The following is a 26,822-nucleotide window of genomic DNA, read 5'->3' as shown; positions in this document are numbered from 1 at the left end:
GTATGTATGGATGTATGTAAGTTTTCGTTCTTGCATTCCAGAGCCAAGAAAGGCATTGTGTTGCCCTCTTTCTTCATAAGTGTCCAGTTGTTAGTATATATGAAAAAGACAGCTCTAAAGTTATAGTTTAACTCTAAAGAATTCGACTGTACGTACCTATCGTGGCGTATCGTTTAGTCCCTGTAAGAAAGAATAGTGATAAATTGCTGGGTGAAAAACTGTCACCGTATGTTAGTTAACACTGACAAGGAAATAAATCAGAGAAAGTATTATACATATACACATATGACTCAAGTTTACTATAGATATTTATAATTACATTCAGCAATTTTCCACTTTGATTATTTTAATATTCTTGCTTTTAATATTTATTCAATAGTGTCAAGAAAATAAATGTAATCTACGCTATATTATATTTTTTTCAAACCATATTTATTTTTCTTCAATTACTTGTCGTCTCTAGACGGTTTGTAGAGCATTGCATCTAAAGTAAGAAAATAATTCTCTATAATAAATCAATATAGGGATAGGTCAGTACTCGGGGAAAGATTTGTATCTCCTTTATTTCTATTTGTTGAATATATTAATCGCATAAACCAAGAATCTATGATAATGCTATTATTGAAATGTAGAATAAACAATGATGTCCTTAAGATGTAGAAAAGTAGGCACATAGGTTCAAGCTTAGAAATTAGAACACGACTATTTTTGGTACAATTATATTCGACCTACGAAAGACAACAGTCACGGAAGATACACCATATCGTTTCAGAAATCTATCAAAGTTTCCTTACTTTTACCGTACTTCTTTCCTCCGCCCATGCCAGCCATCACTGGCATACCGCTCATTCCTCCCATCATTGGCATACCGCCCATTTCTCCCATCATTGCCATTCCACCCATTCCTCCCATCATTGGCATTCCACCCATTCCTCCCATCATTTGCATTCCATCCATTCCACCCATCATTGGAATTCCACCCATTCCTCCCATCATTGGCATTCCACCCATTTCTCCCATCATTGGCATACCGCCGCCCATTCCTCCCATTATGGCCATTCCGCTTTTGCTGCCCATCATACTCGGCATGCCACCTTCCATCATCATCGGCGTACCACCTCCCATCATCATGGGCATACCGCCGCCGATACCACCCATTATTGGCATTCCACCGCCCATCATACCTTCACCGCTCATCATGCCTCCACCCATGCCTTTGCCTATAAACAAAAAATGCAACTATGTTGAATGATTATTTTTGCCACTGAAGTTGTAGAAGAAAGAATACACCTTTCGAAGAGAAAATACCAAGTTCTACATGGTTTATTAAATAGATTACGTCCATAAATTAATTGTGCTAACGAGGCTACTCAAACACCAATGTTTATCCTTCAGGAATAAACTAACCCGGCCATAGATGGCATAATACGACCTTTCTCGTTTTAACATTTTGCTTTTTATACAAAATACATTACGTACTACAATGTTATATGTATATGCAATTAAGTTTAGCAGTTAATACAATAGTTTCTATTAATAACCTCCTCGTTTGACTTTCGCAAAGAAATGAGACAGCCAAATTGAATAATATGCGTAGCAATGAACAACATATATCTCTAAATCATGCAGAAATGATTGCATCTCTGAGGGCATTGAAGCATTTCACTTTTGTTACAATAGCGGAGCCCCCATTTTAATTTCATAACCACCTTCTTGCAATTCTTATCCAGATAATAATCAAATATATACTGGGAGGAGAATTTCAATATACTCTTATGAATTTGAAGCCGACATTAAAGTTTTGACGAGCTGTAACTATTAGGTTTACATGCAGTTTGTTTTATTGTCCTCAAGTTTCAGCGAGAGTGCATTGTCATACCTTCCGTCCATCTGTCCATATCTCGATCTTATCCAAATCGGCTCGATGGAAATTTACCAAACTTTCAACTTAGTGGCTCATGCAATAGCCATCTCATAAAGGAATATAATTTTTGGTTTCGAGCCTGGAGTGCATTGGAAATGGTCAAATATCAAATATACACAAATGGCAAATATAGTAACATTCTTCAATATTTGTTGACCAAGTTTTATTCATGCATTCTTAGCTCTTGATCACACACCAAGTCTAAAAGATATTGGATTTCAGTCCGTTCTTTACACGCTATTAAATAATTTTGGAATCTCTGTCCATGTATGCTCGAGAAATTAAATCCAAATATGGACACAATTCATGACTGGCAAATCATTTTGATAAGATGATACTACTCCTATTTCAATTTTAGCAAGATAAATAATAATTTATTATTAGCTCACTGTTTACTATAAAGGTACATTATGTCAACCAAGGTAAAGTGACCATCCACCCACCCTAAGTTGTCCCTGAAGGCATGGATATGTCCACTTGGCCTCGAATCTCCAAACTCTTGCCACCCTTTACTGTCGTTTCCTCAGTTATCGCAATATTGAGGTTAGTTTGTATCTAGTTGCCTATTCACTTCTTCTTACCTAGCTTTGTTGATGAAACTTCCAATGTTTTAAAGAAAATATCTATTTTTGATGAATTATTTGCTTTGCTTGCATCACATAAACGTATTGATGTGTCTCAGCGTTTTTTCTCACTCCACCAGTAACCGGTTGCACTAAACATTCCAAACCCGTAACTCAAACTGAGATTGTGAATGTCTTTTTATTCCTTGGTTGTAAGCATTATTTTATTTCAACTTTTCACATAACATTCAGCTGGCATCATAAATCAAAATGCAGAAATAAAATATTGATCATTGTTTCTCACTGGTGTCTTGCCTTAGCTCTGAGGACATTTTAATGATTTCCGAAAATTTCAGGAATTCTTCGAGGTTCTTCTTAAGAATGTAAAGGTTAACATATGTTAATATTTTAAAGTAAAACGTGATTGGGCATACTTGACACTATCTCTGTGATAAAATGTTCATACAATTTGAATGATCATAGCCCAGTTAATGAGAAATTTAAGAGAAATTTGCATCAATGATTCAAAACCAGGGCCTGATTTTCGTGTAGTACCGCAAAAAATATCTGATACCAGCGTCAAGCGAAGGCGGCTACATCATTCTTTATTAGGCGGTTCTTACTAAGTCTATCTTGCCTATAATAGAATGTGCGCGCATCATTTCAATGTGTGTATGCCTAATAATGATCTGTGGACTATCACGAATGAAATCATTGCAATCATACTCACAAAATCTATTCCATATAAAAATGTATCAATACCCTAATGTAGCGGGGGAAAATCAGGATTATTTCGTCGGTAATAGTTGTCATAAAACTATACTTAATTTTTATTCTAACCATCTTCTCATGTGTAAGTAACGAAGTACATGTGAATAATTTAATCTGAAGAGGCGTGAATCATACAGGTAGAAAATGCAACAATCTATTCATCAAACGAACGATCTAGAACAAAATTATCTAAGCGACACTTGTTCATTAGCCATATAAAAGATAGACTTACACATAAATCCTTCTCCGACGATTCTTATTAATGACAACAAATCAAAACTTGCAAAAACGTTATAAGGGAAGAGTGGAAAATTAAGAGAAACCTGAGTATAAAAGTGAAGAAAGAAACAAAAGATTTTAAAAAAGGAGAAATATACAATGATCAACAGGTATCCAAATAGAGCCGTGAATGAAAAATCAGTTGTTTCTCACCTCCGTATCCCCAGGTACTTGCCACAAAGGCGAGACATAGGGTAGAAAAGAACGGACTCATGGTGTCGGTATTTCTGTGAAAAAGAAGAAAAATACATTGCAGTTTCACAAATGAAATTTCATGCAAACGTTTGAAAAGAAAGAAAGTAAAAACAAACTTCCAAAAATGCATGCATTCAAAAGTCAGATCAATATAATAAATAAGGTATTAGGGGTGATGAAATGATGTCCTTTAAATGAGAGTACAACATATTTGTAAGTAGCTACTAATTGATGTAAAATATTAATTTTCAGATATCACAAATTTATTGGAATGGAATGGTGTATGTTACAGAATAAGGCAAGAAATAACTTGGTTTTGCCTTAGAACGATTAGACTATTTTTCGTTGTACATGCGTACAACGTTCCCTATGGTGAATAATTGTTTTTCCAGGTAATCGACTGTACTAGCATGTATCTTGTCGAAAATTACTTGCGACGAGAGACATTAAAGCCACGATATGCACGGGTATTTTACCCTGACTATTGCTCACACTCCTATTGATTTAAGGTAGATTCCATTTCTAAGCGACACTGGTCGTTTTGGATCTTGTCAAGGAGTGAACGTTCTCCATTGTGTTCTCCAGCCATATGGCTGTTTAGGGATGTCTGAAGCTGTTCAGGGCTGTTTAGAGCAGTTGACGGTAGCTGTGTAGGGCTGACTGTAGCTGTTTAGTGCTGCGTGCTGTCTATACGTATGTGTATACGCGTGTCTGTACGTGTGATGGATCCGTGAAGGGTGTGAGCGGCCGATAAAAGTGTGGGCCAACCCAAGGACGCCGTGAAACTGCGTGTTTCACCAGTTTATAATTCATACGACTGTACAAGTGTCAAGAGGCATATGTTTGTTATAATTGATGTTTCAACTGAGTACATTTTCAATTGATGAGATTATTTTGAATCTTATTTGTATTATAGGAGATTATGTGAAATGTCGCTTACACTGCATAATATAGGAGATTATGTGAATCTCGCTCACAGTGCACAATATTATTTGAAACATATTTGATTCCTTGAGAGTATTTGAATCTCACTTTCCATACATAAGATTACGTGAATCATATTTTTGTTTCTCAATTTGTGAATGTTTGTATAGAGTGATTGGATCAATCGTATGTTGAGAGCGTGAGATAATCATTGTATTTATAATATATATACATTTGTGTTAATTCAATTTATAAATTTCCATCGTCCATCACATTGTGTTTCCGTTATTCATTTAATCCAAAACACACTCGGTTACAATTCTGTTACAATGTAAATGTAATATCGCGAGTAATATTTTTGTAATTGTATGGCATATAAACACATAAAAGTACTAACATAAAGATTAGAGTCACTCTGAAAATTAACTTAAAATAACCTTATTATCTAGCTGTTGCTGATAATTTAGTCCTTACCTTTTGATAAGAAAATGAAGCAAAAGAAGACAAAGTATTACAGTAATTGATGCAATGGTCATTTTGCACAAACTAATATTTTTGTGTTAGAGGAGTATTTTGGTATGCTCACCTTGATAGACGCGGAGATGCAGTGAGGTCCGTCTGAATGACTGGCCAGTATATTTCTTGAACGAACTGGGCATTATATAACGAAACTGAACGGAAGTAGATGTAAAAATTGATGTCAAATGGTAAAATATTGGTCGGGCCATGTCATGACGTGTGTATCGCCTGTTGAACCGAGAGGGTCAACATCAAAGAGGGAATAAAGTGTTTACAAGTTTGTGAAGCACGTTACATATATATATATGTATATATATATATGTTTTATCGTGCGTGTACATTTTCAGAATTTGCCACCTAAAATTACTTAGTTGTCTTCCCCTACTCATACACGTACAAAGTGCCGACAGTAAAGTCCAAAATTCTCTCTGCATAGTCATAACACAGGTGAGGTTTCTCAGGAAGGTGTCTACTTTACGGATTAACTTTCCTTTTATAGAGGTATGTAAAAAATGCATTCTTTCTTGCCATCCTTTCTCTTTGATAAAATTGACATATTTATTGGATATTTCGGAATTTTTATTCTAATTTTGTCTCGAGTCAAACCTATGTGACAAGATTTCCATGTGATCACGTTATAGTATATTTCAAGTTAATCCTTCTTTTAACTGAACAGACAGACTTATTTTAATTATATCTTATCTATATCAAACAATTCAGTGTGTTCGAGTTCTTATAGTCCTGAGCTATTATTCTTACTAGAAAAATATTCATGTACGAAGGAGGTTATTATGATAATGATTTCATACACTCCTTCTTATGAAATATTTTAATGCGAAACGAAGTCAATTCATTTACGTGCATTGGCAATGTCTATCACTGTATTTGTATACAACCCTGAGTCATGTATTACACAACTCAGTGCATTATAGCTTCGCTAATTAGAGACGTTTATCTTTAAGGACGGGTATGGATTTCTCAGTGTTGGAGGCCAAAGGATTTGGACTAGCGAGATAAGAAGGTTTCGATCGTCAACTGGACGCCACAAGACGAATATCATCATAGGTTCCACCTTTCAATTTAATGTAATGTCCATATATGTAAGAATTTAATTTATTGTTTTTATATGTATGTATGGAAATTAAATTCGATGTCACTATATAAGTGAAAATCAGTTGTACATACATTCTGATGAACCATTTACTAATCATATATCCATCATACAAGATGATCAGTCATACTTGTTTATAAATTGCATACAGTTATCACATAATGTTGCTAGATCCACATGTCAACCATACTTTTTTCTATTCTATATCTATATATCATAATTGGTCAATCTTACCCACTGATAAACAAGATCATTTGTTTTCACATTTTGAAATTCCATATTTTGATCGGTTCCATCTTGGAATGATATCATGTTCTTATGTCCATTTTTGAACTTAGCACGCGCGTCAGTTTTGTTACATCCACTTCGGACTTTATGCGCACAAGTAAGGTGTCACATTCCATCATAATTCATATACATTATAAATAAACATTTTGTTAACGTAACTGTAATTGGTGTTTTCCTAGATCCACTCCAATCCAGCTTCAGTTCTGTTACATAAATAACATAAAACTGAAACCTATATCAAAATTTTTGCAAAGGTTTATCACTATATTGTTATAATAATAATAATAATAATACTAATAATAATATTAATGATAATAATAATACTTTATTATGAAAAGTTTGTTTGGTTCATCTTTCTGTGACCGTAAAGAATAAACTGATTTATCATAATAAAGAAATTGTACATGTTCTGATGACAGCAAACATTCTATAAAAAGTGTGAATAGGACATTACAACCTTGTCCAACCGTGCATGAATGCGTGCAAAATTGCAATCAGTAAGTTCAATTTGCACACAGCCAATCAGAATACAGCAAACAGGTCCATGACAAAATGCACAAACTGGCCCTTGGTTAATAAATGATTATAAAAGAAGCCTCCACTGGACTAAATAGTCCAAGAACCCAGACTGAAATCCGTCACAGAGAAATACTCAAAATTAGACTGCAACATTTATTTCGATCTGTTTAATTACTTGTACCATTATTTCTTGATGTCAGAATGTGGGCATAGTTCTTTCTTGTCCCAGCTACTGTACAACATTAGATATTTAAAAACGATGTCTTGTTCCTTGGATATAGTGGTCGACATACATGCACGAAATGACAAAATCACTCGAAATTAAAATCAGTTGGGGTTGATAAATAGATATTATGCAGGATTTTGTAGTAGAAATAAGGATACATTTTACGAGTGATGTAGAACCATTATTTTGTTGTCAGTTGCAAAATCACCGGTAACAATGTAAAATGATCCCACTTTTCGAGCTTATTCTCGGAATGATTCAGTGAACATTATTGGTGCATGAGTAACGTATAAGCATCAGTGGTCTTCTCCGACAAACTTCAAAGCGTAACATTTTTATATAACATATTTTAATGATTGTGAGTTTGCCTATACAAATTTCCGTTCTTTACTTTCTTAATCTTCCTAATCAAACATGAATGGTGTAACCTCTAGTTCGGTAACAGACGCTAATCACAAATTTCGAGTAACACTTAATGTCAGTGTTAAACTAATGTTGTCCTGAAAGCTTGCATGACTAGTGGTCGGGTGTCATACATACTGTATGTATAAATTGTCTTGCTCATAAACACAAGAAAGATGACCACCCTGGTCAGTCTGGACACTATTTGAGTCCTACGTCATAGGTTGTTAGTCGTCCAGCATGTAAACCAATGGCCTACAAAGTGAGTCCCTAATCCATACAATTCCTATGTGTTTATAAGAGTGCTTGTCTACACAAGTACGCATGTGTATGTGTGCGTGTGTGTATTTGTGCGACAAAGGGAGTATACACGGTTATCAAGAGGTGTGTGCATAATCGTTGTAAAATGTTCAATTCGGAATACATTTTATCTACCTTTGATTAAAATGTCTACATGCAATGATAAACCATACAGAATCAGACTTTCTGGTAACATTTATTTGTACTTCCAAATACACAAATCTTACATTATCGAAAATTAACAATTGCACTTTTGACCTGCTTCGTTGATCTTGTTACTGATTGGCATGTAAGATATGACGTCATAACGAGTATTTTCACAATAAATGGTACAAAAAATTGTATAAAATATACATTTAAACAATCAAAATTTTTATATTGGCAACAATAAGTTCACTCATTGTTCTGGAGGCATTCTTGATTTTAATACTTTCCTGGAAAATAAAAAATAAAAACGTTTAGCATGAAAAGACAAGAGATATATTCTTCACATTTTCCTGGAAGTGTTCATTAAATGGTGCTGTCATGTTAAACAATGTGATTCTGATATATTTATAACAAACTTTAAAAAAATGACGATCTTACAATATGATCACTCCAATAGGGTCCATACATGGAATGTGATTTAAGGAATTTACAAAATAATTTCTACTCAACAGAGATAAAATTTCCAAGAGGTTGTGAGATGCCTTTACATCAGTATTTGTACCTTCCCTGCTAAAACAGCTGTTATGAGCCTAGAGGTAATTAGCTCAAGATTCAATTTTACATTTAATTATCTTTATCAAAATAAACTATGAGCACAACGTCTAAACATCAGAAGAGCATTTTCCTTTGCTTACATTACTTGATCACGGTACAATGTTCCCATGGTATTAACGGCACAATAATTCCGTGGTTCCCATTTTAACCGTTATTTATTTCGTAATTTATTTATTCATCTATTTAATTTTTCTTTATCTTTTAAAATTTATTTAATTACCTTTGCGACCACCTGCTCCACCCATCATTGCCATTCCACCAGCCCCACCCATTGTGAGCATTCCACCAGCTCCGCCCATTGCTGGCATTTCACCCGCTGATCCCATCATCATTGGCATTTGACCTCCCATCATTGGCATTTGACCTCCCATCATTGGCATGCCTCCACCCATCATTGGCATTTCTGTCATACCACCGCCCATCATTGGCATCATCATGCCTCCCATTCCTCCCTTCATCATTGGCATCATCATACCACCCATTTCACCCATTGCGCCCATCCCGCCTCTCATCATTGACATCATGGGCATCATCTCACCTCCCATTACCCGGGGCATTCCGCCCATTCCTCCACCACCCATCAATGACATTGGCATTCCACTACCCATGCCACCGCCTGTTCCTGCTATTATATGAATATTCGTTGATTATAATAAAAGGTTAACAGCTTTCTTTTAAAGATATATAACCTAACATCACTCCAATAAAAATCATCTTACAAGACATTAATATTAGCCAGTTTTCTATCTGCTTGCATGTTTGCCTGCCTGTCAGTATGTGTGTATGTATGCATGTATGTATGTATATATGTATGTATGTATGTATGTATGTATGTATGTATGTATGTATGTATGTATGGATGTATGTAAGTTTTCGTTCTTGCATTCCAGAGCCAAGAAAGGCATTGTGTTGCCCTCTTTCTTCATAAGTGTCCAGTTGTTAGTATATATGAAAAAGACAGCTCTAAAGTTATAGTTTAACTCTAAAGAATTCGACTGTACGTACCTATCGTGGCGTATCGTTTAGTCCCTGTAAGAAAGAATAGTGATAAATTGCTGGGTGAAAAACTGTCACCGTATGTTAGTTAACACTGACAAGGAAATAAATCAGAGAAAGTATTATACATATACACATATGACTCAAGTTTACTATAGATATTTATAATTACATTCAGCAATTTTCCACTTTGATTATTTTAATATTCTTGCTTTTAATATTTATTCAATAGTGTCAAGAAAATAAATGTAATCTACGCTATATTATATTTTTTTCAAACCATATTTATTTTTCTTCAATTACTTGTCGTCTCTAGACGGTTTGTAGAGCATTGCATCTAAAGTAAGAAAATAATTCTCTATAATAAATCAATATAGGGATAGGTCAGTACTCGGGGAAAGATTTGTATCTCCTTTATTTCTATTTGTTGAATATATTAATCGCATAAACCAAGAATCTATGATAATGCTATTATTGAAATGTAGAATAAACAATGATGTCCTTAAGATGTAGAAAAGTAGGCACATAGGTTCAAGCTTAGAAATTAGAACACGACTATTTTTGGTACAATTATATTCGACCTACGAAAGACAACAGTCACGGAAGATACACCATATCGTTTCAGAAATCTATCAAAGTTTCCTTACTTTTACCGTACTTCTTTCCTCCGCCCATGCCAGCCATCACTGGCATACCGCTCATTCCTCCCATCATTGGCATACCGCCCATTTCTCCCATCATTGCCATTCCACCCATTCCTCCCATCATTGGCATTCCACCCATTCCTCCCATCATTTGCATTCCATCCATTCCACCCATCATTGGAATTCCACCCATTCCTCCCATCATTGGCATTCCACCCATTTCTCCCATCATTGGCATACCGCCGCCCATTCCTCCCATTATGGCCATTCCGCTTTTGCTGCCCATCATACTCGGCATGCCACCTTCCATCATCATCGGCGTACCACCTCCCATCATCATGGGCATACCGCCGCCGATACCACCCATTATTGGCATTCCACCGCCCATCATACCTTCACCGCTCATCATGCCTCCACCCATGCCTTTGCCTATAAACAAAAAATGCAACTATGTTGAATGATTATTTTTGCCACTGAAGTTGTAGAAGAAAGAATACACCTTTCGAAGAGAAAATACCAAGTTCTACATGGTTTATTAAATAGATTACGTCCATAAATTAATTGTGCTAACGAGGCTACTCAAACACCAATGTTTATCCTTCAGGAATAAACTAACCCGGCCATAGATGGCATAATACGACCTTTCTCGTTTTAACATTTTGCTTTTTATACAAAATACATTACGTACTACAATGTTATATGTATATGCAATTAAGTTTAGCAGTTAATACAATAGTTTCTATTAATAACCTCCTCGTTTGACTTTCGCAAAGAAATGAGACAGCCAAATTGAATAATATGCGTAGCAATGAACAACATATATCTCTAAATCATGCAGAAATGATTGCATCTCTGAGGGCATTGAAGCATTTCACTTTTGTTACAATAGCGGAGCCCCCATTTTAATTTCATAACCACCTTCTTGCAATTCTTATCCAGATAATAATCAAATATATACTGGGAGGAGAATTTCAATATACTCTTATGAATTTGAAGCCGACATTAAAGTTTTGACGAGCTGTAACTATTAGGTTTACATGCAGTTTGTTTTATTGTCCTCAAGTTTCAGCGAGAGTGCATTGTCATACCTTCCGTCCATCTGTCCATATCTCGATCTTATCCAAATCGGCTCGATGGAAATTTACCAAACTTTCAACTTAGTGGCTCATGCAATAGCCATCTCATAAAGGAATATAATTTTTGGTTTCGAGCCTGGAGTGCATTGGAAATGGTCAAATATCAAATATACACAAATGGCAAATATAGTAACATTCTTCAATATTTGTTGACCAAGTTTTATTCATGCATTCTTAGCTCTTGATCACACACCAAGTCTAAAAGATATTGGATTTCAGTCCGTTCTTTACACGCTATTAAATAATTTTGGAATCTCTGTCCATGTATGCTCGAGAAATTAAATCCAAATATGGACACAATTCATGACTGGCAAATCATTTTGATAAGATGATACTACTCCTATTTCAATTTTAGCAAGATAAATAATAATTTATTATTAGCTCACTGTTTACTATAAAGGTACATTATGTCAACCAAGGTAAAGTGACCATCCACCCACCCTAAGTTGTCCCTGAAGGCATGGATATGTCCACTTGGCCTCGAATCTCCAAACTCTTGCCACCCTTTACTGTCGTTTCCTCAGTTATCGCAATATTGAGGTTAGTTTGTATCTAGTTGCCTATTCACTTCTTCTTACCTAGCTTTGTTGATGAAACTTCCAATGTTTTAAAGAAAATATCTATTTTTGATGAATTATTTGCTTTGCTTGCATCACATAAACGTATTGATGTGTCTCAGCGTTTTTTCTCACTCCACCAGTAACCGGTTGCACTAAACATTCCAAACCCGTAACTCAAACTGAGATTGTGAATGTCTTTTTATTCCTTGGTTGTAAGCATTATTTTATTTCAACTTTTCACATAACATTCAGCTGGCATCATAAATCAAAATGCAGAAATAAAATATTGATCATTGTTTCTCACTGGTGTCTTGCCTTAGCTCTGAGGACATTTTAATGATTTCCGAAAATTTCAGGAATTCTTCGAGGTTCTTCTTAAGAATGTAAAGGTTAACATATGTTAATATTTTAAAGTAAAACGTGATTGGGCATACTTGACACTATCTCTGTGATAAAATGTTCATACAATTTGAATGATCATAGCCCAGTTAATGAGAAATTTAAGAGAAATTTGCATCAATGATTCAAAACCAGGGCCTGATTTTCGTGTAGTACCGCAAAAAATATCTGATACCAGCGTCAAGCGAAGGCGGCTACATCATTCTTTATTAGGCGGTTCTTACTAAGTCTATCTTGCCTATAATAGAATGTGCGCGCATCATTTCAATGTGTGTATGCCTAATAATGATCTGTGGACTATCACGAATGAAATCATTGCAATCATACTCACAAAATCTATTCCATATAAAAATGTATCAATACCCTAATGTAGCGGGGGAAAATCAGGATTATTTCGTCGGTAATAGTTGTCATAAAACTATACTTAATTTTTATTCTAACCATCTTCTCATGTGTAAGTAACGAAGTACATGTGAATAATTTAATCTGAAGAGGCGTGAATCATACAGGTAGAAAATGCAACAATCTATTCATCAAACGAACGATCTAGAACAAAATTATCTAAGCGACACTTGTTCATTAGCCATATAAAAGATAGACTTACACATAAATCCTTCTCCGACGATTCTTATTAATGACAACAAATCAAAACTTGCAAAAACGTTATAAGGGAAGAGTGGAAAATTAAGAGAAACCTGAGTATAAAAGTGAAGAAAGAAACAAAAGATTTTAAAAAAGGAGAAATATACAATGATCAACAGGTATCCAAATAGAGCCGTGAATGAAAAATCAGTTGTTTCTCACCTCCGTATCCCCAGGTACTTGCCACAAAGGCGAGACATAGGGTAGAAAAGAACGGACTCATGGTGTCGGTATTTCTGTGAAAAAGAAGAAAAATACATTGCAGTTTCACAAATGAAATTTCATGCAAACGTTTGAAAAGAAAGAAAGTAAAAACAAACTTCCAAAACTGCATGCATTCAAAAGTCAGATCAATATAATAAATAAGGTATTAGGGGTGATGAAATGATGTCCTTTAAATGAGAGTACAACATATTTGTAAGTAGCTACTAATTGATGTAAAATATTAATTTTCAGATATCACAAATTTATTGGAATGGAATGGTGTATGTTACAGAATAAGGCAAGAAATAACTTGGTTTTGCCTTAGAACGATTAGACTATTTTTCGTTGTACATGCGTACAACGTTCCCTATGGTGAATAATTGTTTTTCCAGGTAATCGACTGTACTAGCATGTATCTTGTCGAAAATTACTTGCGACGAGAGACATTAAAGCCACGATATGCACGGGTATTTTACCCTGACTATTGCTCACTCTCCTATTGATTTAAGGTAGATTCCATTTCTAAGCGACACTGGTCGTTTTGGATCTTGTCAAGGAGTGAACGTTCTCCATTGTGTTCTCCAGCCATATGGCTGTTTAGGGATGTCTGAAGCTGTTCAGGGCTGTTTAGAGCAGTTGACGGTAGCTGTGTAGGGCTGACTGTAGCTGTTTAGTGCTGCGTGCTGTCTATACGTATGTGTATACGCGTGTCTGTACGTGTGATGGATCCGTGAAGGGTGTGAGCGGCCGATAAAAGTGTGGGCCAACCCAAGGACGCCGTGAAACTGCGTGTTTCACCAGTTTATAATTCATACGACTGTACAAGTGTCAAGAGGCATATGTTTGTTATAATTGATGTTTCAACTGAGTACATTTTCAATTGATGAGATTATTTTGAATCTTATTTGTATTATAGGAGATTATGTGAAATGTCGCTTACACTGCATAATATAGGAGATTATGTGAATCTCGCTCACAGTGCACAATATTATTTGAAACATATTTGATTCCTTGAGAGTATTTGAATCTCACTTTCCATACATAAGATTACGTGAATCATATTTTTGTTTCTCAATTTGTGAATGTTTGTATAGAGTGATTGGATCAATCGTATGTTGAGAGCGTGAGATAATCATTGTATTTATAATATATATACATTTGTGTTAATTCAATTTATAAATTTCCATCGTCCATCACATTGTGTTTCCGTTATTCATTTAATCCAAAACACACTCGGTTACAATTCTGTTACAATGTAAATGTAATATCGCGAGTAATATTTTTGTAATTGTATGGCATATAAACACATAAAAGTACTAACATAAAGATTAGAGTCACTCTGAAAATTAACTTAAAATAACCTTATTATCTAGCTGTTGCTGATAATTTAGTCCTTACCTTTTGATAAGAAAATGAAGCAAAAGAAGACAAAGTATTACAGTAATTGATGCAATGGTCATTTTGCACAAACTAATATTTTTGTGTTAGAGGAGTATTTTGGTATGCTCACCTTGATAGACGCGGAGATGCAGTGAGGTCCGTCTGAATGACTGGCCAGTATATTTCTTGAACGAACTGGGCATTATATAACGAAACTGAACGGAAGTAGATGTAAAAATTGATGTCAAATGGTAAAATATTGGTCGGGCCATGTCATGACGTGTGTATCGCCTGTTGAACCGAGAGGGTCAACATCAAAGAGGGAATAAAGTGTTTACAAGTTTGTGAAGCACGTTACATATATATATGTATATATATATATGTTTTATCGTGCGTGTACATTTTCAGAATTTGCCACCTAAAATTACTTAGTTGTCTTCCCCTACTCATACACGTACAAAGTGCCGACAGTAAAGTCCAAAATTCTCTCTGCATAGTCATAACACAGGTGAGGTTTCTCAGGAAGGTGTCTACTTTACGGATTAACTTTCCTTTTATAGAGGTATGTAAAAAATGCATTCTTTCTTGCCATCCTTTCTCTTTGATAAAATTGACATATTTATTGGATATTTCGGAATTTTTATTCTAATTTTGTCTCGAGTCAAACCTATGTGACAAGATTTCCATGTGATCACGTTATAGTATATTTCAAGTTAATCCTTCTTTTAACTGAACAGACAGACTTATTTTAATTATATCTTATCTATATCAAACAATTCAGTGTGTTCGAGTTCTTATAGTCCTGAGCTATTATTCTTACTAGAAAAATATTCATGTACGAAGGAGGTTATTATTATAATGATTTCATACACTCCTTCTTATGAAATATTTTAATGCGAAACGAAGTCAATTCATTTACGTGCATTGGCAATGTCTATCACTGTATTTGTATACAACCCTGAGTCATGTATTACACAACTCAGTGCATTGTAGCTTCGCTAATTAGAGACGTTTATCTTTAAGGACGGGTATGGATTTCTCAGTGTTGGAGGCCAAAGGATTTGGACTAGCGAGATAAGAAGGTTTCGATCGTCAACTGGACGCCACAAGACGAATATCATCATAGGTTCCACCTTTCAATTTAATGTAATGTCCATATATGTAAGAATTTAATTTATTGTTTTTATATGTATGTATGGAAATTAAATTCGATGTCACTATATAAGTGAAAATCAGTTGTACATACATTCTGATGAACCATTTACTAATCATATGTCCATCATACAAGATGATCAGTCATACTTGTTTATAAATTGCATACAGTTATCACATAATGTTGCTAGATCCACATGTCAACCATACTTTTTTCTATTCTATATCTATATATCATAATTGGTCAATCTTACCCACTGATAAACAAGATCATTTGTTTTCACATTTTGAAATTCCATATTTTGATCGGTTCCATCTTGGAATGATATCATGTTCTTATGTCCATTTTTGAACTTAGCACGCGCGTCAGTTTTGTTACATCCACTTCGGACTTTATGCGCACAAGTAAGGTGTCACATTCCATCATAATTCATATACATTATAAATAAACATTTTGTTAACGTAACTGTAATTGGTGTTTTCCTAGATCCACTCCAATCCAGCTTCAGTTCTGTTACATAAATAACATAAAACTGAAACCTATATCAAAATTTTTGCAAAGGTTTATCACTATATTGTTATAATAATAATAATAATACTAATAATAATATTAATGATAATAATAATACTTTATTATGAAAAGTTTGTTTGGTTCATCTTTCTGTGACCGTAAAGAATAAACTGATTTATCATAATAAAGAAATTGTACATGTTCTGATGACAGCAAACATTCTATAAAAAGTGTGAATAGGACATTACAACCTTGTCCAACCGTGCATGAATGCGTGCAAAATTGCAATCAGTAAGTTCAATTTGCACACAGCCAATCAGAATACAGCAAACAGGTCCATGACAAAATGCACAAACTGGCCCTTGGTTAATAAATGATTATAAAAGAAGCCTCCACTGGACTAAATAGTCCAAGAACCCAGACTGAAATCCGTCACAGAGAAATACTCAAAATTAGACTGCAACATTTATTTCGATCTGTTTAATTACTTGTACCATTATTTCTTGATGTCAGAATGTGGGCATAGTTCTTTCTTGTCCCAGCTACTGTACAACATTAGATATTTAAAAACGATGTCTTGTTCCTTGGATATAGTGGTCGACATACATGCACGAAATAACAAAATCACTCGAAATTAAAATCAGTTGGGGTTGATAAATAGATATTATGCAGGATTTTGTAGTAGAAATAAGGATACATTTTACGAGTGATGTAGAACCATTATTTTGTTGTCAGTTGCAAAATCACCGGTAACAATGTAAAATGATCCCACTTTTCGAGCTTATTCTCGGAATGATTCAGTGAACATTATTGGTGCATGAGTAACGTATAAGCATCAGTGGTCTTCTCCGACAAACTTCAAAGCGTAACATTTTTATATAACATATTTTAATGATTGTGAGTTTGCCTATACAAATTTCCGTTCTTTACTTTCTTAATCTTCCTAATCAAACATGAATGGTGTAACCTCTAGTTCGGTAACAGACGCTAATCACAAATTTCGAGTAACACTTAATGTCAGTGTTAAACTAATGTTGTCCTGAAAGCTTGCATGACTAGTGGTCGGGTGTCATACATACTGTATGTATAAATTGTCTTGCTCATAAACACAAGAAAGATGACCACCCTGGTCAGTCTGGACACTATTTGAGTCCTACGTCATAGGTTGTTAGTCGTCCAGCATGTAAACCAATGGCCTACAAAGTGAGTCCCTAATCCATACAATTCCTATGTGTTTATAAGAGTGCTTGTCTACACAAGTACGCATGTGTATGTGTGCGTGTGTGTATTTGTGCGACAAAGGGAGTATACACGGTTATCAAGAGGTGTGTGCATAATCGTTGTAAAATGTTCAATTCGGAATACATTTTATCTACCTTTGATTAAAATGTCTACATGCAATGATAAACCATACAGAATCAGACTTTCTGGTAACATTTATTTGTACTTCCAAATACACAAATCTTACATTATCGAAAATTAACAATTGCACTTTTGACCTGCTTCGTTGATCTTGTTACTGATTGGCATGTAAGATATGACGTCATAACGAGTATTTTCACAATAAATGGTACAAAAAATTGTATAAAATATACATTTAAACAATCAAAATTTTTATATTGGCAACAATAAGTTCACTCATTGTTCTGGAGGCATTCTTGATTTTAATACTTTCCTGGAAAATAAAAAATAAAAACGTTTAGCATGAAAAGACAAGAGATATATTCTTCACATTTTCCTGGAAGTGTTCATTAAATGGTGCTGTCATGTTAAACAATGTGATTCTGATATATTTATAACAAACTTTAAAAAAATGACGATCTTACAATATGATCACTCCAATAGGGTCCATACATGGAATGTGATTTAAGGAATTTACAAAATAATTTCTACTCAACAGAGATAAAATTTCCAAGAGGTTGTGAGATGCCTTTACATCAGTATTTGTACCTTCCCTGCTAAAACAGCTGTTATGAGCCTAGAGGTAATTAGCTCAAGGTTCAATTTTACATTTAATTATCTTTATCAAAATAAACTATGAGCACAACGTCTAAACATCAGAAGAGCATTTTCCTTTGCTTACATTACTTGATCACGGTACAATGTTCCCATGGTATTAACGGCACAATAATTCCGTGGTTCCCATTTTAACCGTTATTTATTTCGTAATTTATTTATTCATCTATTTAATTTTTCTTTATCTTTTAAATTTATTTAATTACCTTTGCGACCACCTGCTCCACCCATCATTGCCATTCCACCAGCCCCACCCATTGTGAGCATTCCACCAGCTCCGCCCATTGCTGGCATTTCACCCGCTGATCCCATCATCATTGGCATTTGACCTCCCATCATTGGCATTTGACCTCCCATCATTGGCATGCCTCCACCCATCATTGGCATTTCTGTCATACCACCGCCCATCATTGGCATCATCATGCCTCCCATTCCTCCCTTCATCATTGGCATCATCATACCACCCATTTCACCCATTGCGCCCATCCCGCCTCTCATCATTGACATCATGGGTATCATCTCACCTCCCATTACCCGGGGCATTCCGCCCATTCCTCCACCACCCATCAATGACATTGGCATTCCACTACCCATGCCACCGCCTGTTCCTGCTATTATATGAATATTCGTTGATTATAATAAAAGGTTAACAGCTTTCTTTTAAAGATATATAACCTAACATCACTACAATAAAAATCATCTTACAAGACATTAATATTAGCCAGTTTTCTATCTGCTTGCATGTTTGCCTGCCTGTCAGTATGTGTGTATGTATGCATGTATGTATGTATATATGTATGTATGTATGTATGTATGTATGTATGGATGTATGGATGTATGTAAGTTTTCGTTCTTGCATTCCAGAGCCAAGAAAGGCATTGTGTTGCCCTCTTTCTTCATAAGTGTCCAGTTGTTAGTATATATGAAAAAGACAGCTCTAAAGTTATAGTTTAACTCTAAAGAATTCGACTGTACGTACCTATCGTGGCGTATCGTTTAGTCCATGTAAGAAAGAATAGTGATAAATTGCTGGGTGAAAAACTGTCACCGTATGTTAGTTAACACTGACAAGGAAATAAATCAGAGAAAGTATTATACATATACACATATGACTCAAGTTTACTATAGATATTTATAATTACATTCAGCAATTTTCCACTTTGATTATTTTAATATTCTTGCTTTTAATATTTATTCAATAGTGTCAAGAAAATAAATGTAATCTACGCTATATTATATTTTTTTCAAACCATATTTATTTTTCTTCAATTACTTGTCGTCTCTAGACGGTTTGTAGAGCATTGCATCTAAAGTAAGAAAATAATTCTCTATAATAAATCAATATAGGGATAGGTCAGTACTCGGGGAAAGATTTGTATCTCCTTTATTTCTATTTGTTGAATATATTAATCGCATAAACCAAGAATCTATGATAATGCTATTATTGAAATGTAGAATAAACAATGATGTCCTTAAGATGTAGAAAAGTAGGCACATAGGTTCAAGCTTAGAAATTAGAACACGACTATTTTTGGTACAATTATATTCGACCTACGAAAGACAACAGTCACGGAAGATACACCATATCGTTTCAGAAATCTATCAAAGTTTCCTTACTTTTACCGTACTTCTTTCCTCCGCCCATGCCAGCCATCACTGGCATACCGCTCATTCCTCCCATCATTGGCATACCGCCCATTTCTCCCATCATTGCCATTCCACCCATTCCTCCCATCATTGGCATTCCACCCATTCCTCCCATCATTTGCATTCCATCCATTCCACCCATCATTGGAATTCCACCCATTCCTCCCATCATTGGCATTCCACCCATTTCTCCCATCATTGGCATACCGCCGCCCATTCCTCCCATTATGGCCATTCCGCTTTTGCTGCCCATCATACTCGGCATGCCACCTTCCATCATCATCGGCGTACCACCTCCCATCATCATGGGCATACCGCCGCCGATACCACCCATTATTGGCATTCCACCGCCCATCATACCTTCACCGCTCATCATGCCTCCACCCATGCCTTTGCCTATAAACAAAAAATGCAACTATGTTGAATGATTATTTTTGCCACTGAAGTTGTAGAAGAAAGAATACACCTTTCGAAGAGAAAATACCAAGTTCTACATGGTTTATTAAATAGATTACGTCCATAAATTAATTGTGCTAACGAGGCTACTCAAACACCAATGTTTATCCTTCAGGAATAAACTAACCCGGCCATAGATGGCATAATACGACCTTTCTCGTTTTAACATTTTGCTTTTTATACAAAATACATTACGTACTACAATGTTATATGTATATGCAATTAAGTTTAGCAGTTAATACAATAGTTTCTATTAATAACCTCCTCGTTTGACTTTCGCAAAGAAATGAGACAGCCAAATTGAATAATATGCGTAGCAATGAACAACATATATCTCTAAATCATGCAGAAATGATTGCATCTCTGAGGGCATTGAAGCATTTCACTTTTGTTACAATAGCGGAGCCCCCATTTTAATTTCATAACAACCTTCTTGCAATTCTTATCCAGATAATAATCAAATATATACTGGGAGGAGAATTTCGATATACTCTTATGAATTTGAAGCCGACATTAAAGTTTTGACGAGCTGTAACTATTAGGTTTACATGCAGTTTGTTTTATTGTCCTCAAGTTTCAGCGAGAGTGCATTGTCATACCTTCCGTCCATCTGTCCATATCTCGATCATATCCAAATCGGCTCGATGGAAATTTACCAAACTTTCAACTTAGTGGCTCATGCAATAGCCATCTCATAAAGGAATATAATTTTTGGTTTCGAGCCTGGAGTGCATTGGAAATGGTCAAATATCAAATATACACAAATGGCAAATATAGTAACATTCTTCAATATTTGTTGACCAAGTTTTATTCATGCATTCTTAGCTCTTGATCACACACCAAGTCTAAAAGATATTGGATTTCAGTCCGTTCTTTACACGCTATTAAATAATTTTGGAATCTCTGTCCATGTATGCTCGAGAAATTAAATCCAAATATGGACACAATTCATGACTGGCAAATCATTTTGATAAGATGATACTACTCCTATTTCAATTTTAGCAAGATAAATAATAATTTATTATTAGCTCACTGTTTACTATAAAGGTACATTATGTCAACCAAGGTAAAGTGACCATCCATCCACCCTAAGTTGTCCCTGAAGGCATGGATATGTCCACTTGGCCTCGAATCTCCAAACTCTTGCCACCCTTTACTGTCGTTTCCTCAGTTATCGCAATATTGAGGTTAGTTTGTATCTAGTTGCCTATTCACTTCTTCTTACCTAGCTTTGTTGATGAAACTTCCAATGTTTTAAAGAAAATATCTATTTTTGATGAATTATTTGCTTTGCTTGCATCACATAAACGTATTGATGTGTCTCAGCGTTTTTTCTCACTCCACCAGTAACCGGTTGCACTAAACATTCCAAACCCGTAACTCAAACTGAGATTGTGAATGTCTTTTTATTCCTTGGTTGTAAGCATTATTTTATTTCAACTTTTCACATAACATTCAGCTGGCATCATAAATCAAAATGCAGAAATAAAATATTGATCATTGTTTCTCACTGGTGTCTTGCCTTAGCTCTGAGGACATTTTAATGATTTCCGAAAATTTCAGGAATTCTTCGAGGTTCTTCTTAAGAATGTAAAGGTTAACATATGTTAATATTTTAAAGTAAAACGTGATTGGGCATACTTGACACTATCTCTGTGATAAAATGTTCATACAATTTGAATGATCATAGCCCAGTTAATGAGAAATTTAAGAGAAATTTGCATCAATGATTCAAAACCAGGGCCTGATTTTCGTGTAGTACCGCAAAAAATATCTGATACCAGCGTCAAGCGAAGGCGGCTACATCATTCTTTATTAGGCGGTTCTTACTAAGTCTATCTTGCCTATAATAGAATGTGCGCGCATCATTTCAATGTGTGTATGCCTAATAATGATCTGTGGACTATCACGAATGAAATCATTGCAATCATACTCACAAAATCTATTCCATATAAAAATGTATCAATACCCTAATGTAGCGGGGGAAAATCAGGATTATTTCGTCGGTAATAGTTGTCATAAAACTATACTTAATTTTTATTCTAACCATCTTCTCATGTGTAAGTAACGAAGTACATGTGAATAATTTAATCTGAAGAGGCGTGAATCATACAGGTAGAAAATGCAACAATCTATTCATCAAACGAACGATCTAGAACAAAATTATCTAAGCGACACTTGTTCATTAGCCATATAAAAGATAGACTTACACATAAATCCTTCTCCGACGATTCTTATTAATGACAACAAATCAAAACTTGCAAAAACGTTATAAGGGAAGAGTGGAAAATTAAGAGAAACCTGAGTATAAAAGTGAAGAAAGAAACAAAAGATTTTAAAAAAGGAGAAATATACAATGATCAACAGGTATCCAAATAGAGCCGTGAATGAAAAATCAGTTGTTTCTCACCTCCGTATCCCCAGGTACTTGCCACAAAGGCGAGACATAGGGTAGAAAAGAACGGACTCATGGTGTCGGTATTTCTGTGAAAAAGAAGAAAAATACATTGCAGTTTCACAAATGAAATTTCATGCAAACGTTTGAAAAGAAAGAAAGCAAAAACAAACTTCCAAAAATGCATGCATTCAAAAGTCAGATCAATATAATAAATAAGGTATTAGGGGTGATGAAATGATGTCCTTTAAATGAGAGTACAACATATTTGTAAGTAGCTACTAATTGATGTAAAATATTAATTTTCAGATATCACAAATTTATTGGAATGGAATGGTGTATGTTACAGAATAAGGCAAGAAATAACTTGGTTTTGCCTTAGAACGATTAGACTATTTTTCGTTGTACATGCGTACAACGTTCCCTATGGTGAATAATTGTTTTTCCAGGTAATCGACTGTACTAGCATGTATCTTGTCGAAAATTACTTGCGACGAGAGACATTAAAGCCACGATATGCACGGGTATTTTACCCTGACTATTGCTCACTCTCCTATTGATTTAAGGTAGATTCCATTTCTAAGCGACACTGGTCGTTTTGGATCTTGTCAAGGAGTGAACGTTCTCCATTGTGTTCTCCAGCCATATGGCTGTTTAGGGATGTCTGAAGCTGTTCAGGGCTGTTTAGAGCAGTTGACGGTAGCTGTGTAGGGCTGACTGTAGCTGTTTAGTGCTGCGTGCTGTCTATACGTATGTGTATACGCGTGTCTGTACGTGTGATGGATCCGTGAAGGGTGTGAGCGGCCGATAAAAGTGTGGGCCAACCCAAGGACGCCGTGAAACTGCGTGTTTCACCAGTTTATAATTCATACGACTGTACAAGTGTCAAGAGGCATATGTTTGTTATAATTGATGTTTCAACTGAGTACATTTTCAATTGATGAGATTATTTTGAATCTTATTTGTATTATAGGAGATTATGTGAAATGTCGCTTACACTGCATAATATAGGAGATTATGTGAATCTCGCTCACAGTGCACAATATTATTTGAAACATATTTGATTCCTTGAGAGTATTTGAATCTCACTTTCCATACATAAGATTACGTGAATCATATTTTTGTTTCTCAATTTGTGAATGTTTGTATAGAGTGATTGGATCAATCGTATGTTGAGAGCGTGAGATAATCATTGTATTTATAATATATATACATTTGTGTTAATTCAATTTATAAATTTCCATCGTCCATCACATTGTGTTTCCGTTATTCATTTAATCCAAAACACACTCGGTTACAATTCTGTTACAATGTAAATGTAATATCGCGAGTAATATTTTTGTAATTGTATGGCATATAAACACATAAAAGTACTAACATAAAGATTAGAGTCACTCTGAAAATTAACTTAAAATAACCTTATTATCTAGCTGTTGCTGATAATTTAGTCCTTACCTTTTGATAAGAAAATGAAGCAAAAGAAGACAAAGTATTACAGTAATTGATGCAATGGTCATTTTGCACAAACTAATATTTTTGTGTTAGAGGAGTATTTTGGTATGCTCACCTTGATAGACGCGGAGATGCAGTGAGGTCCGTCTGAATGACTGGCCAGTATATTTCTTGAACGAACTGGGCATTATATAACGAAACTGAACGGAAGTAGATGTAAAAATTGATGTCAAATGGTAAAATATTGGTCGGGCCATGTCATGACGTGTGTATCGCCTGTTGAACCGAGAGGGTCAACATCAAAGAGGGAATAAAGTGTTTACAAGTTTGTGAAGCACGTTACATATATATATGTATATATATATATGTTTTATCGTGCGTGTACATTTTCAGAATTTGCCACCTAAAATTACTTAGTTGTCTTCCCCTACTCATACACGTACAAAGTGCCGACAGTAAAGTCCAAAATTCTCTCTGCATAGTCATAACACAGGTGAGGTTTCTCAGGAAGGTGTCTACTTTACGGATTAACTTTCCTTTTATAGAGGTATGTAAAAAATGCATTCTTTCTTGCCATCCTTTCTCTTTGATAAAATTGACATATTTATTGGATATTTCGGAATTTTTATTCTAATTTTGTCTCGAGTCAAACCTATGTGACAAGATTTCCATGTGATCACGTTATAGTATATTTCAAGTTAATCCTTCTTTTAACTGAACAGACAGACTTATTTTAATTATATCTTATCTATATCAAACAATTCAGTGTGTTCGAGTTCTTATAGTCCTGAGCTATTATTCTTACTAGAAAAATATTCATGTACGAAGGAGGTTATTATTATAATGATTTCATACACTCCTTCTTATGAAATATTTTAATGCGAAACGAAGTCAATTCATTTACGTGCATTGGCAATGTCTATCACTGTATTTGTATACAACCCTGAGTCATGTATTACACAACTCAGTGCATTGTAGCTTCGCTAATTAGAGACGTTTATCTTTAAGGACGGGTATGGATTTCTCAGTGTTGGAGGCCAAAGGATTTGGACTAGCGAGATAAGAAGGTTTCGATCGTCAACTGGACGCCACAAGACGAATATCATCATAGGTTCCACCTTTCAATTTAATGTAATGTCCATATATGTAAGAATTTAATTTATTGTTTTTATATGTATGTATGGAAATTAAATTCGATGTCACTATATAAGTGAAAATCAGTTGTACATACATTCTGATGAACCATTTACTAATCATATATCCATCATACAAGATGATCAGTCATACTTGTTTATAAATTGCATACAGTTATCACATAATGTTGCTAGATCCACATGTCAACCATACTTTTTTCTATTCTATATCTATATATCATAATTGGTCAATCTTACCCACTGATAAACAAGATCATTTGTTTTCACATTTTGAAATTCCATATTTTGATCGGTTCCATCTTGGAATGATATCATGTTCTTATGTCCATTTTTGAACTTAGCACGCGCGTCAGTTTTGTTACATCCACTTCGGACTTTATGCGCACAAGTAAGGTGTCACATTCCATCATAATTCATATACATTATAAATAAACATTTTGTTAACGTAACTGTAATTGGTGTTTTCCTAGATCCACTCCAATCCAGCTTCAGTTCTGTTACATAAATAACATAAAACTGAAACCTATATCAAAATTTTTGCAAAGGTTTATCACTATATTGTTATAATAATAATAATAATAATACTAATAATAATATTAATGATAATAATAATACTTTATTATGAAAAGTTTGTTTGGTTCATCTTTCTGTGACCGTAAAGAATAAACTGATTTATCATAATAAAGAAATTGTACATGTTCTGATGACAGCAAACATTCTATAAAAAGTGTGAATAGGACATTACAACCTTGTCCAACCGTGCATGAATGCGTGCAAAATTGCAATCAGTAAGTTCAATTTGCACACAGCCAATCAGAATACAGCAAACAGGTCCATGACAAAATGCACAAACTGGCCCTTGGTTAATAAATGATTATAAAAGAAGCCTCCACTGGACTAAATAGTCCAAGAACCCAGACTGAAATCCGTCACAGAGAAATACTCAAAATTAGACTGCAACATTTATTTCGATCTGTTTAATTACTTGTACCATTATTTCTTGATGTCAGAATGTGGGCATAGTTCTTTCTTGTCCCAGCTACTGTACAACATTAGATATTTAAAAACGATGTCTTGTTCCTTGGATATAGTGGTCGACATACATGCACGAAATGACAAAATCACTCGAAATTAAAATCAGTTGGGGTTGATAAATAGATATTATGCAGGATTTTGTAGTAGAAATAAGGATACATTTTACGAGTGATGTAGAACCATTATTTTGTTGTCAGTTGCAAAATCACCGGTAACAATGTAAAATGATCCCACTTTTCGAGCTTATTCTCGGAATGATT

This window comes from Sinohyriopsis cumingii, unplaced genomic scaffold (assembly GCF_028554795.1).
Source record: "Sinohyriopsis cumingii isolate HCF-2022 unplaced genomic scaffold, ASM2855479v2 utg002362l, whole genome shotgun sequence".
NCBI classification, from domain to species: Eukaryota; Metazoa; Mollusca; class Bivalvia; order Unionida; family Unionidae; genus Sinohyriopsis; species Sinohyriopsis cumingii.
Note: the sequence above shows the minus strand (reverse complement) of the source record.